Here is a 15,475-nt window from a genome sequence, read left to right as displayed (position 1 = left end):
ACCCTTTTCAAAGAGTTGTGTGAGGGAGGGAAAAAAACAAATGTGTCTATGGATAGTATAGACAAGGCATCTTGAAAGATTCTGTGATAGAAGGTTTCATGCTGGTCAGATATGAAGCAATAAATACACTTGAATTTTATTCCAGAAGCGGTGATTATGTTGCTTGCTATCACTTGTAAAGGATAAATGATTTTGTTCAGAATTTTAATCTGCCATTCATGTGTTGTACTTGGTGTCCAGTCCAAAACTGGTCTACATGCCCATGCAGGGGAGTAGGGAAGCTACCCATATCACAGGTCGCAAAACAGGGTCTGGGCAGTGTGGTGCTCTACATACAAGGGCAATGGAAACTTTTGCATTGCTACATAAAATGTGTGGATTGAGTATGCATTTTTCACTCATCTTGAATTAAATACTCTGGGCTCATTTTCTGTGTTTTGCTATGCAGATGCAACTTTCATTGAAGTCCATGTAACATTAATGTTGCTTGATTTGATTGCTGTGCTACTTTTGCTGAAGCAGAGAGAATTGAAATCTCCATTCAAATGCACTGGCTGTGTCACAGGCATAGGCAACTTAATGTCAGTGGCTTTTGCAGTGCATGCTGTAAGTGACTGAAAAGGCATGAGGTTTTCTTAGCTGCCGATATATGGTGAATGAAGAAACATATGGCATTAGCTCAAGCCTTCAATAATAATTGAGTGTTTTTTCTGAAGCCCTGCAACATTTTAAAAATATTAGTTCATGCTGACTCATATCAAATCAGTTCCACTAAAAACAACTCAGCTCCAGATCCTTGGTGTTGCAGGCACTCATTATTTTTCAACTAAAAGCTTTCATTGTGTCATTTTGCTTGTCCAATATTTACCCCGCACTTACATTCAAATGGAAAATATTGGGGTGCATATTATGAGCGTTACAGGGTTTGTGGTAATCCGATTCTTTTTTTTTTCTTTCTCCTAAAAAGGAAATAGCATTTTGGAGATTTACAAAAATGGCAGTACTGGTGGTACCCCCCTATTAACAGAGCACGAGACATTTTTTATTGGAGTCTGACTCTTTGTTTCTGAGGATCAGAAAAATGAATCGCTGCTTTGTGTTGCTTCATACTTGACAGTATTTGGAAGTTGGTAACATTTACTTCTTCCAGCGGAAGGGAGGCAAAGTAGGATCTCCCCATTGTCTTAGTCTGTGCATACTGACTCTGCAACAGGCATACTTTATAACTGAGCAATTCAAGAGCAATTTGAGGTCTGATTCTTAGTACTGAAAGCCTTAAATAATATAGAACCTATTTACCTGAAGGACTTCTGTGTCTCTGTGGTCCATGATGGAAGGAGGGTTGAAACTTCTGACCATCCCTATGTACAGTTTTGAAAGTCTGAGAAAGCAGGGCCTTTACATATGAGAGGCAATTTAATGGTAAAGCTCAAGATTCCTTTTTTTCCTATTTATTTTGTATGCCTACACATGTCTTTTGTTGTATAATGGTGCAGGATGATGTGTGTATCTGTGCCTGTGTTCAAATTTGTATAGGTACGTTCCTTAATTTGCCATAAATCATGTTCTTAGTTACTCTTTTCTAAGATGCTCCAAGTTCTTTGGTCATGGGTATTGAACCATCTGAATTTATTATATAGATATTGACCAGAATGGATATCAATATGGAGTCACCCATTGTCATGCTCCTAAGATGCAGCAAATAGAATATTCTCTTACCTGAAAACGGTGGAAAATTTCAGGGCTGTTTGTTATTCTGATTTTTCCTATTGGATCAACACAAATGATTTCTTACAGATGTTTGTGTTTTATAGTGGGAAAATTCACACTTCAATAGCCCTTAACTCAGCCTGCAACCTGTGTTGTGTTGTGATGATCTTGTATAAGTACATTCACAAAAGTTTATGCTCTAATAAATTTGTTAGTCTCTAAGGTGCCACAAGTACTCCTTTTCTTTTTGTTTTGTTACGTTACTTGAGCAGCAGCTCAAAAGGTATACTTTATTAGTGAATTTATAATTAGCTTTTAACAAAGGGCTTTATAAATATGTGTGTACAGTATATACAAGTATAAAATTACTCTGGAACTATGCAAAAGGAAAAAAATTGAAAATAATTTTCATACAGGAACTAAGATCCATGGCTAGATGTAGAATTATGGGATTGTGAACCAATAAACTGCAGTTTATATCACATAAGCTGACAAAATTATTCATTTCTATATTACTGTTGGTGTGCAACATGGTTTACAGACATAGGACAACAGAATCCTTCCCTGAAGGTCTTATAATAGAAATTAGACAGATAAAATGACGGATACAAACAACAAGCTATGGTAGTTAGGAAGTAGGGGTGGAGTTGGAGTAACGACAACAGTAAGCAAGTGTAAAGGGAAACTGCTTTTGAATGCGGAATTTAATATAAATCTTTTACTTATTCTTTAGTAGTAGAACCTTGTCCACAACCACAATCCATTTCATAGAGTCCAGCTCTTCTTCTCACCACGGACCCCACATGAAAGTCTTCAACTTCCCCGAGATAATTTACTGTCCATTTTGTCTAATGATCTATCAGTGGGATCTTTGTTATCCATGTTTATTACACCAACACCTTGGGGCCTCCATTGAAATCAGGACTCATTCTGCTAAGTGTGTCATAAGCACAGAATAAGAGAAAGTTCCTGCTTGAAAGAGATTATAGGCTAAAGAATCAAAGAGTGAAAGTGGACTGTGAAGGGGTGGGCTAGGCCCTGAGGTCCCCGGCTGGAGGCATCACGGCCCTGCCATACCCTGCCTCAGAAAACGGCAGTGGGGAGGATCCTTCAAGCTGCTAGAGTGGCTGCATAGGATGCAGCCAATCAAGAAAGGGGCTGTAGGGAGCAGCTAATCAAGGCCCAGAAGGCTCATATAAAAGAAGCTTCAGGGTCAGAGTGAGTTCAGTCTGCTGGCAGGGACCAGGGGAGCAAGAGGTGCTCCTGGCTGGCTGCAGGGGCTGAAAGGGCTGGGCAGATCAGTTGCTTGCAGGGACCGGGGAGCAAGAGAATAGCTTCTGATTGACTGTGGGGACTCAACTAAGACAGGCTACGGAGAAGCGGTCCAGGGAAATGTAAAGCAGCAACTAGTAAAGGAACACAACATGTGCTGCTATATTTAAAGGGTCTGTGGGTTGGGACACAGAGCAGGGGGTGGGACTGGGTCCCTCCAACCAGCTGCTGGGAGAAGTGGCTATGCCCTAAGGAAGGGAATTAAAGTTGTCACACTCTAAGGGAGAGGGCTGCACTGACACTGACTCAGCAGGGAGTTGTGGTCAGCAAACTGAGTCCAAGAGGGGTGGCTTATCAGGAAGGCTGGGGTCACGGATGACTCAAGTAGAGGCAAGAAGCCCTCAGGGTGCTGCTCATTCCAGAGTAGGAACCTTGCAACCTTGCCGGACCAAGCCAGGGCATTGTGATGGGCCTTGTTGGACTGTTAAACGACCGAGCCCAGGAAGGGCTGTAGGACACTGCAGATATTTTAGATTGTGTACCGGGAAGGGGTTTGTTTGTTTCGCATATGGACAGTGTGACTTGGCCAGAGGGCTGAGTCACCAAAGACCCGCCTGATAAACCCAGCGGCTGACAGGGGGCACAATGAGCGGAGGAAATCGAGAAAAGACAGAAAACACACCTGACCAGAAGGGGGCATTCCTGAGAGGTAGATGCTACTCTGTTACAGGGACAAAAGAGGCACAGAGGTGAAGTGACTTACCCAAAGTTACACAGCAGGTTGGCAGAGCCAGAAATAGAACCCAGCAGTAATATTCTGTGCTGCTTCTCTAAGAGGAGTATTTGTAACAGTGATTGAATAGGGAGAAAGCTCCTTCTAATATATTTTACCTCTGCAGTGAGAGATCTCTTTACTGGAAGTAAGGGTCTTTTTTGGTTTTGCATCTCATACACTGGTATAAAAAGGAAGTGATGAAGTTAACTGATAGCATGATTAAGGGCAGAACAGAAGTATGAAAATTGTTTTAGTCTTGGTTAATGTCACCAGTTGCAGTTCTGCTGAACTTAAGAGAGAAATTATTTTCAAGAAATCAAGAAGCATCACATTGAAGATCAACTTTTCAGTGCAGCCTTAACCAGGGATTAAGAGGTTTTGTCTGTAATTATTTGTAGGTACAGTTAATGTAGGCAGATAAATACCTGAGGTGTGAGTACAATCAAGTGCTTCATTGTCCAGGAGACATTAACTGAACCCACAAATAATTGTAGGCACAAGAGCTCTCACAGTTTGTGGGCACAATGGGAGAGGCAAGCTTCTAAACTGTTTCCTGATGTCATCAGCTGCAACAATAAATATATGGGATCATATCCTCACTTTGTTTAGATTGTCTTAGCTCCAGTTACTTCAGTGGAGCTATGCCAGTATATGTCAGCTGAATGTCTAGCTCCGTGTCTGAAAGGAAATAGCATAGAAACAGCACCAGACAAAATATGAAAAAACAAATATAAGTAAAATTACTACTCAGTAAAACATGTTACATTTGTTCTCTTTTTATAAAAAACAAACTATAAATAGATTTTTTTAAAGCTCAGATTAAAATGTAGAGGCCAATTTTCCGCTCTCCTTGGATCAAATCCTGACATCTTCACTCTGTTTTTACACTGTACTTACTCAAGCAAAATTTCATAGTCTTCAATAGGAGTTTGTCTTCAAGAAGAATAGAGGACAATTGAAGGTCTTTGAGATTTGCATCACAAGATTTACTGGAATAACTCCATAGATGCACTGGTATACCAGAGAACACACTCAGACCCAGATTGCTCTCACCCTTCACATTTGTACAAGGAGAGACAAGCTGCACACAGATCTCTCTGCCCACATGGAAAAAGGGAATCAACCACTTCTGTGGCATTGTCCTCCACCGGCCTATGGACCTCACAGCACCCTCTCTGAAGGACAGCTATCCACACGAGGTGGGAAGAATTGGGTGAGCTGGGATGGGTGTGGTAGGTCAGGGGTGGAAGCAGATGGGTACACATCATTCCTTCTTTAGTCCCACAGAGATTCTCAAAAAAAGACCATGTGTCTTGTGGCTTTCCAACCAAGGACCTCATTCCAATGTCATTGAAGTCATTGAGAAGACTCCCATGACTTCAGTGTACATTGGATCAGGTCCAGATTGTTACACACACACAGTATATATATATATATATATATATATATATATATATATATATATATATAATCTAGCAGGTCTTCCTAAAACCTGGGTGGGTTTACAAAAGGTAGAAGAGACCTTTGAGAAAACCCAACCTTTGAGCTCCTCATGTAGATCTAATTTACCTATATAATTCTTAGATACTATGGTGATGGACACCATAGAAAATCCTAAAATAAAGACTGTACTGTGATGACATTGTCACAGGTTCATGAAATGCTCCTTATACATTACAGCAACCAGCAGTGTTTTCACAAGAAAAATCCTTCTAGTTGCAGTATTATATTATTTTCACCCCTCTACCAACTGGTTGCAGATTTTGGAGGCTTGCAGGTTGGTTTTCCATTGGAGGAGAAATCACTGATGCTGTGTTTGGGTATTGTCTTAGTGTAACTTATATTTTGCTCTATATCCACCAGGCTTTGAACAGAGGTGGTCGAACAGTGTGCCCATAAAATCTTTGTTCAAGAATCTCAACCAAAACATCAGTCCTTAGCTGCCAGGGAGCAACTCTACCTCAAGAGTTTATTTTTTTTAGAGAGATTAAGGCAGGCAGCAAACTTTCTCCCTGCAAAAGAAAACTGCCACCCAATCCTAATAATACAGCATTTCTTCCAAGACTTTACAGTGGTTGCAAAGCGGGAGGGTCCCAGAGCCCAGGCTCTAGTCCAAGCCCAACCATCTATACAGCATTTTGTAACCCTGCAGCTCAAGCCCCGCATGCCTGAGTCAGCGGACCCAGGCCAACCTGGGGTATTTAATTGCTGTGTAGACGTGCCCTCTAATCTACCTTATTTATTGGAACTTTACATTTAAACAAATTGTTTAAGAAAGAAATCAACCTGAATTGTACCTATTCTTACTCCCTATGCTGAATTGGCATGAGTGAGAAACCCACTGTTCCCGCACAAAACACTCAGAGCTCGACAACACTAGTGATACAACTTTCGTTTGTCTTTTTCTTGCATCCATTTCCGTTTGCTCTGCTCCTACATATAGTAGTATATTTTCATGCTTGTTCTGCATTCTCTGTCACATTGTCCTGTTTTCTTTTTTATCTCTGAACAGAACTAAGCACATTTTACTTATTTTAGAAAGTAATAAAAGAATAATTAATACAAGAGCAATGGATTTCTGCTTAAATGATTGAGACACTGATCTTACTAATTATATTTATTACAGTAGCTCCAAAAAGTCATGCTCAGGATGTGGCCCCATTGTGCCAGATGTGGTTCAAAGATACGGAAGGACACCATCCCTGCCACAAAAAGCTTAGGATCTAAGCTAAGATACTAGAGCTGGTGGTGAGAAACAGGGAGGGAGGATGAAGGGGGGAGGGATAGCTCAGTGGTTTGAGCATTGGCCTGCTAAACCCAGGGTTGTGAGTTCAATCCTTGAGGGGGCCATTTAGGGATCTGGGGCAGAAATTGGGGATTGGTCCTGCTTTGAGCAGGGGGTTGGACTAGATGACCTTCTGAGGTCCCTTCCAACCCTGATATTCTATGATTCTAATTAGCAATACATGGTTATATAGACTAGTACAATGTAAAACTTGAGTCACACTGTTTTTGTTGTTTTTAAGTTATAGGATATAAATAAACAAATTAATAAAATCGACTTTCCTCCAGCTCTGGACTATATTTCTAGAGCAATAACCAAGGAATTGGATTTATTTGTTGAGCCAATCAATATCTAATATCTCTGAACTGAGATGTCATATTCCAGATTTTAACATAGGGCTAATTTTCAAATGAAAATGATGTTTTTTCAAAGAAATGCTGATAAAACTAAAGCAGCATGAATGCGAAACACTATCATTTAACTCATAATTGATTGTCTATAGCGGATAATGTTAACAGGATGATCCAACTAACATTGGTTTAGCCAGTGCTGGTGTAATAAAATCCCTTATGCATATCTTACAAGAGCACATTGGTTCTTTCTCACTCTGCAGCTAGTCTTTGTATTCTTGAGATTGTTTTGCTTGTCAACCTGATTTTGTTTTATGTTTTTATTGGGAGATAACAGTTAACACTTTGCATTTACTAAGGAGTTTTTGGCATGGTGGTGATCTAATATTACTGAGCATAGCTGATAGCACTGTTTTCTGCCATCAGCGGCCAGATTGGAATTCCCTTGGTCTCTCGGTGAAGGGGTTCCTCTGGGTATGGCTGTTCCTTTCCTGTGCAGAAGAGGCTGCTCTTCCTCTCCTCTGCAGCTTTGTTCCTCCCCCTTCCTGGGACTGGCAGAAGTCTCTCCACGAGATTGAAGTCATGCATAGGGGGAAGGAGTGGCAGGGTGAGAATGGGGTGTGCACTTGTGAAGCCCACTCTCATGAACACAGCACAAACATCAGAGGAAAGTTGATAGTACCAGAAACTGTACTTTTTTGCAAGGAGCCACCTCTGCACTAGAGCATCCTGGGTTGGGTCCTCGGGAGTCCCAGGGGAGTGTATGACTATGCTGCACCAGTGGAGTTATGTTGCCAGGCAGTGTGTGTGTGTAGTGGTGGGGCACATCACGGCAGTGGAGTCATTTTGACCCGAAGTTTGGTGGAGGGAGGACAAGCAGCTGGTTTCACAGATGAGTGCAATCCTCACCACCTGAAAGCCCCTGCTTTGCACCATGTCCTATATTTACCCGGCAAAGTGTGTGTGCTTTCAAAAATTTTACTCCATGCCCCTGTGAGTCTGTGCATGTTTATAGAGCACTCTGTGTCCCACCCTAACCACACGTTGTGCCTGTCTCAGATGGTTCTCTGGCCCCACTTAGCAATATCTTCTTTCCCTCCATTGGGTGGCAGGTATTCTCTGCCTCCTCCCACAAGCCCCAGGCCTGTGGTGAAGGGATTAATTCCTCCCCTCCCCCCAACACACACACACATTACTTTTGAGCACTACCAGCAGGAGGAAACTTGGGTCTTCCCTCTGTTTCCCCCTCCTGGCTGGGTCTGGTGCTGCCACTGCCTTTCAGGTAGTGAGTGAAGGTCTTTTCTTGTCTCATCTTTCCGGCAGCTTCACAGAAGGGGGGAGTCTCCTGCTGCTCACTGCACACCCAGGAGCACTTCTGGAGCTGCAACTGGCCTTCCCTTTCCTCCTTGGCTCTCCGCTGCCTAGGCTCAGCGTGGGGAGGAGGAGGAAGATATTGTTGTCCCCCCGGCCTGAAAGTTTGGGTGCTGTCTACTCCCTATTTGCCAATAATCAAACATAGAGGGCCAGGGTCTCAGAGTCAGTGGCCTACTGGGGTGAGTGCTTGAGCCTTAATTAAGCAGATTGTAAATAGTTGGTTTCAGAGTAGCAGCCGTGTTAGTCTGTATTTGCAAAAAGAAAAGGAGTACTTGTGGCACCATAGAGACTGACCAATTTATTTGAGCATAAGTTTTCGTGTAGCTTATGCTCAAATAAATTGGTTAGTCTCTAAGGTGCCACTAGTCCTCCTTTTCTTTTTGTAAATAGTTGGTAATGTGTCTTCCTCATTAAAGAGGATGCTAGTTTATGGCAGTTGGCTGTAGAAATTGAACTGTGGAAAAAATGTAACTAATGCCAGTGTAGCCAACTCTCTCAATTTTATCAAGAGTCTCATGATATTTGGTGTTGTTTCTTAAAGTACCAGCTTTGGAATTCCTTTGATTAAGTGAGAATCTCAGCTTTTATTTATTGTATTTTTAAAGTAAGTTTCTATTCCTCATGTTTGCAGAAAAAAAGTAGGAAAAGTGAACCCTAAAGGCTCAGAAGGAAAATAAAAAGACCCAAAATATATTAAAAAAACAAAACCTTCATAATTTTTAAGTCAATCTTTTCATTTTGGAGGACCTGAGATGATTTTTGAATGCTTGCAGTTGGGAATATTGTAAATGAGATATTATAATTTGCAGTTTATCCAGCTATCTTGTGCTCAGGCACTTTATGGCATGCCATATTAAATCCTTAGGTAGTGACTGAACACAAAAATACCAATTTTCTTGTTTGAATACTTTCAGAAAAGCTTCCAAAATATTTGCATCTCACCTGAACTAAACCCTGTCTCTGAATGTTTGCTTTTTACCACAAAAGTATTGGCTGACATAAAATAATCTAAACCTGTTGTGCAATTGTATTTGCCCTTGGTGTCAACAAAACTCGTCAATTTAAAAGTTGAACAAAATTATCCTCTCAGTGTTGTGCTTCAGAGTTCTACAGGTGGAAAATATTGCCTTTACCAGTAATACATTCCTTTTACTGAAAAAGATGAAGTCAGTGTGTAGAAAGTAATGAGGGCCCTTCCCATTTAATCCCTTGCAACCTATTCCCTGGTACATACATCCACTGAAGGAGAATTCACATGACCTTTAGCGTACTATACAGGATACACTTTACATCCGAATATGAATGTAAGTCATTAAAAATGGTTGGCATGGTTTTAAAAGTTCTAAGTATGAACAGTGAGGGATTGGAGGGAAAGGACACTCAATGGGTTGACACTTTTGCTTAATTTTGAGGCTATGATGTGATGTTAAATTGCCTTGAGATTTGGGATCTGTAAAACTGTTTCCGGTAGCAGAAATATCAAAGGCTCTTCTATGTTTTGAGATCTCATTACAACATACTGACTTCTCTGCACATTAGAAAGATGTGCATTGACAAACTGAGTGATTAAATATTTTCAGGAGTGAGCCTTCCGAAACAAGACAGTTATCTGAAGTTCCCTACACATATAAACAATATTCAACATGATTCCCTTTTTCCTTTTGATGTAGACTCATACTTGACTGATTTTTGAACCCCATCTTTTTCCTTTATGCTCTGGAATTCAGCTTATCCAGGCTAATCTTTTGATTCCTCTGAAAGAAAGCTTTACTCTACAATTAAAAGAAGATAAAAGGAATCATCAACAGAACACTATATAATAAGCTTAATAGGTTCTCCTGAGTGTTTTCCCGTTAAAAGTGCCTTCAGAATACATGCTAGCATTTAGTAGCAGACACATATGGTCCCTATTTTCAGTGCTTATATGGATTTGCTGGAATTTGAACCTTTTCTAAAGGACGGAACATGGAAAGACACTTGTCTAATTGGTTTCACTAAAACTTTCCATATGGAAGCAATAATCCAACTTGTCCAAAGTTGAATTTTGTCAAAATAGTAGCAAAATCCTCAGTTTTCTTCTTTAATTCTCTTAAAAATACATTTAGTTGATTTGAAAATGAGTATCTATTTGGGCTAAATATGAAATATAAAGATAAGATGGACATTTTAATCATGGGAAATCAATAATGCAGGAAGAGCTGAACAAAAGCATTAGTATTTAGTTTGGTTTATTGTCATGTGTGAAAGCACACTCTTGGAAAACGTGCAAATTAGTACAAAGGAGAGAAATTTATGCTTTCTGCCATTTCCACGAACATCTAATGACAAAAAAAAAGTGTCATAGACCAATTTTCTTATCCAAATAAGATCTCACCCATTTTATGACAAAAATGGTAACATTTTGTCTCTGCTGTCTTCTCCTACCTTGGCCCTGGCCTGATCCAAAGGCAATAAGTCAATGAAAGAACTCCCATTGACTTCAATAGGCTTTCAGTCATGACCGAGTGAAGATACAGGGTTTTTTTTCCCCTTCAAAAGTTGCATTTAGTTTTCGACAAGGAAAACAATGGGTGGGTTTGTTTCTGCAACTGTAAATGCACAGTAGTAACTTTGCACACACTGAATAGTCTAATTGAAATCAGTGACACTAGGCACATGCAAGAATGTTTGCAGGTTTGAGACCTAAGTACGGAATTTTTTTTTGTAGTTTTGTTAAAATATTTAATCTGATCACCTGCAATGGTATTTTGTTTTGCTTTGTGCAGCTCTAAATATGGATTTCAGAGTCACAATGTCCCTTTTTCTTGTCTGCATATAGTCCTTGGTTTTGTTATTGTAATACTATATTTTTAATATTTATGATACTGTATAATTTCTCTTGTTGTATTATATATTAGTAAAATTATTTTTAAAGAGTGACAATACTTTTTCAATAAACAGGGGCAGGAATTGCCTTTGCTATACCCTTCAAATCCCTCTTCCAGCTCACTTGCATCACTTCTATCTTCTGTTGAATAAACTTCAGAGAGCTCAGGTTCATTCATCCAAGTCCTAGTCTTGGCTAGGCCACGAGAAATAGCTAATAGTGCAGCATCTGGGGTTGCTGAATTCTGAGACATAAAGCTGAGGGGCATCCACATATTACTAGCACCACATTCCTATCATCTCAGTATGTCCCCCAGTGGCTTATAAACATGTTGAATAAGAGAAGTGACAAGGCAGCTTTGAATAACCTCACACAAAAGTCCTCCAGAACCACCCTTTGAAACCTCTCAGACACAGAAGAGTGAGGCTTATAAGGGGAACCAGTGTAGAGCTACAATAAGCAGCCTTACACTGCACTCACCCCAAGATTGCTCCCCAACCTCTTACAGAGTATTAACAGTCCTTATAAAGTACTCAAGCTGTACAGCGGGGAGGGGGGAGGGAAGGAGGACAAAATCTGTCCCATGGCTTTTAAAATGAACATACTGTATGGATGAAGCAAACTATTTGTGTTCCTTTTTAAATCAGCTTCTAAAACTGCGGTTGGCATTCTCCAGAGCCAGTGGGGTAGCACACAGTCCTCTTCCTCTGTTCCAGTTGACCCTGTGAGATGATGGGGATGTCTTCCATTCACAATTGTCTTTATGGCTCATGCTTCTCAACTAATTTCACTTCCCCCTTCTGTGTAAAAATGTTTGTTCATAAAGAGGGTGCACTTAATGTTCACTTTCCTAATGCCACACTTCCCCCACTCAAATGCTGTGCTGGCTTTTCAGTGATGCGACTGCTTTAATTTCTCTTTGCTCATTATTGGATACCTAGGAGTGAGCAAGTTAGAGCCAGCTAATGCACTTGTTCATCCTTTAAAATGGGAAGGAAAGATTGAATCATTTCTCATGGACCATTGGGTAAATATAGCTGCTAATGTTTAATGAAATGACGGAGAGTGTAATTCATCCCTGCTATCAGAGCAGAGATTGCAGTGCAAATTTCTGTGTGCAAATCATGTTATAAATGAAAAAAATCCTGGGTGACAAAAAGAACATAGAGATCAAGGGTCACATTTTGAATATCTGAACATAGGTGTTGAGAAGGCGTTGAGTTTTTCCTAGCTGTGCTTTCTGATTACAATGTCAACACACAGTGAGCAGAATAAGTATGTTAATTTGTTTCAGAGTAGCAGCCGTGTTAGTCTGTATTCTCAAAAAGAACAGGAGGACTTGTGGCACTTCAGAGACTAACAAATTTATTTGAGCGTAAGCTTTCATGGGCTACAACCCACTTCATCGGATGAACAGAATGGAACATATAGTAAGAAGATATATATATATATATACACATACAGAGAACATGAAAAGGTGGAGTAAGAGGCTAATTAATTAAGATGAGCTATAATAATTAATCTTAATTCATTAATTAGCCTCTTACTCCACCTTTTCATGTTCTCTGTATGTATATATATATATATCTTCTTACCATATGTTCCATTCTATGCATCCGATAAAGTGGGCTGTAGCCCATGAAAGCTTATGCTCTAATAAATTTGTTAGTCTCTAAGGTGCCACAAATCCTCCTGTTCTTTTTATGTTAATTTGTGTCACTGCTGCCTTTTTTTCTTTTGCTCAGCCCTTTTTTCTTTAATTTTTTTCTGGATTAACAGGAGGTGAAGTAGAGTAAGGAAAAGACTGTGCAACACTCACTGTCGGTAGATGGCACCTCAGAATAGTTGTGCGACCATGAACCCTTTGGGAATCTTTCGTGGTTGCTTTAATGATATTACAGTGATAGAGTTAACATTAATCGAAAATAGAAAGTTAGCTCTTTATTGCTCTATTAATTTGTGTCTAATAAGCACGTCTGAACTAGTTAAAATTATCTGTGCAAAGAAACAAAGCATAAACGGAGAAAGATTATGAGAGAAAAGGTTCACTGGCAGGTCAGAACATGCAGGTCTTGGGACTCGGATCAGCTGCCAGTCTCTGAGATTGGAAGATTGTGGACACAGACTAAAAATCAAAGGGGAACTAAAGAAAGTCTTCAGAAGCTGGAAATTGGAACAGCATGGTCTGTGTAGTATCTTGATTTGACTTCAGGGAATTTGGAGTTGATCCTTTCCTGAGACTCCGAGACTAGAACTGTCGATATTGTTTATATATCAGCCTGGAAGTTTATATCATCTGCAGATGACCTGGTAAACTCTGAGAGAAAATAATCAGCTCTGCAACTGATCATAATGGCCATTTCTGGCTTTACAATCTACAAACTATGTATCTTTAACTGGTTATTTTTCTTTTCAGTTACTCTCCACTTACTATGGTTGACATTCAAAGTGCAACACTCTGTGGATATTTGCTGTTGCTAAGAAAGAATGTGTGTGTATTTTCTGAAAATCCTAGACCTATGAGGTATAATTAAAAATTACTGGAAGGAGATTACAGAAGCAATGGAATAGATTTACAGTATTGTCAACAGAGACTGAAATAAGTATTTGGGAAGATGCAAGAACATTAGTAACAGATAGCAATTTTCTTATTTCCAGGCTTTCACTGCTGATTCAGTATGAATCAAAGGGAGAATATAGCAATCTTTTACACAGATTTTTCATTAACTGTTATACAGGAATTTATGAATGGAGATGAATTAATATATATTTGCACCATGATTGCAAAAGTTAGCAGGAAACATTGGCCTTGCTTCTGCAGAGCACTTCAGCATGTGCTCACATTTAGGTGTGTGCCTATGGGCTTTGCTGAATCATGACCATTGTTAGAGTCTGATAATACAAAAGGCCTGCTGTATCTCTAACTTATATTATTACAACTTTTTCATTGCAAGATTCTAGGGAGATTTTCAATATAGCTATTCCTTTAATCTATATGAGAGAGAGAGAGAGAGAGAGAAAGAGACTAGAAAGGACAATGAGGTTACTATAGATTTTTGTGGCCAGATTTTATTTAATTAAAATTTTGAATGAAATAAGCAGCTGGTGTAAATTGGTGTAGTTCTTTTGACTTCAACGGAGCTACACTGATTTCCACCAGCTGAAGATCTGGCGCTAAACTTTTTCCCCTCAGTATTGCTGTTTCACCCAGCTTGAAATGGCAAATGAAAGCAATTGTAAGCATATAGTTTCATTGTTGATTCTCTAAGAATGCCCTCCACTGTAACATCATGTGCTTTTGCAGGTCTGCCTGAGGAGAGGATCATAGTGTTTCCTTATAACCCACCTCTCCATGGAATACAGTTGCCAGGAAGGGCAGACGTGCCTTGTAGTTGCACCATGGAGACATGGATTTTCTTCCCTTACCAGTGGGCTTGAATCCCAGAGGTTATCTATGGGTTACCTTACCTTTTCACAATTCATGCTGGGGGTGGGGAGGGGTTAGAGGAGATTATATTGTCCTGCCTGGCCAGAAGGCATTCTGCTCTTGTCCGTTTCTCTCCCTCACTTTTGCCTGATAGCTTTATGTTTTTTTCTTTTCATTTCCTCTAATGTGAGGCAACCTGGTTTTGATTTGTATGGAAAAACAGTGCTTTAACAGTGCTGGGCTTCCCAATGGTTTGGGGTCAGTAAAGAATTTTTCCTCATTGCAGGCTGACAACCACATGGTGTTTGCGGTTATTTTCAGCTTCTTGTAGGCCCAGTAGGGCCATTGGCCAGTGAAATAGAATGGTTTGGGGATGTTCGTATATTTGATAGGTTTCAGAGTAGCAGCCGTGTTAATCTGTATCCACAAAAAGAAAAGGAATACTTGTGCACCTTAGAAACTAACAAATTTATTAGAGAATAAGCTTTTGTGGGCTACAGCCCGCTTCATCGGATGCATAGAATGGAACATAAAGTAAGAGGACTGAGGACTGAGGAGTCCAGGCATTATCAGACAACAGGAGGAAGGTCCTATGGTGAGAATAAAGAAGGTGTTGGGAGGAGGCAGTGGGGAAGTAGCCCAGGGAGTTGTAGCTGTCGCACAGCTGTTCCAGGAGGCACTCTAGACAGCTGCATTCCACAGGGCCCTGGGCTGGAACCCGGAGTAGAGGGCGGGCCCGGGTACCCCCAAACCTCCCAACTCCTGGTCAGACACAGGAGGAGTCGACCTGGACTGTGGGTTCAGAAAAATGGCCAAGCTGAGGGCTGCCATGAAGCTTCAAGGTGAGCAAATCCACCAATAAGCGCAAGACCCACCAAGGTAGAGCAGGAACTTTGTCACTATCTATCTAATCTAT

Source organism: Eretmochelys imbricata, chromosome 1 (genome assembly GCF_965152235.1).
Source record: "Eretmochelys imbricata isolate rEreImb1 chromosome 1, rEreImb1.hap1, whole genome shotgun sequence".
Classification (NCBI taxonomy): Eukaryota; Metazoa; Chordata; order Testudines; family Cheloniidae; genus Eretmochelys; species Eretmochelys imbricata.
Note: the sequence above shows the minus strand (reverse complement) of the source record.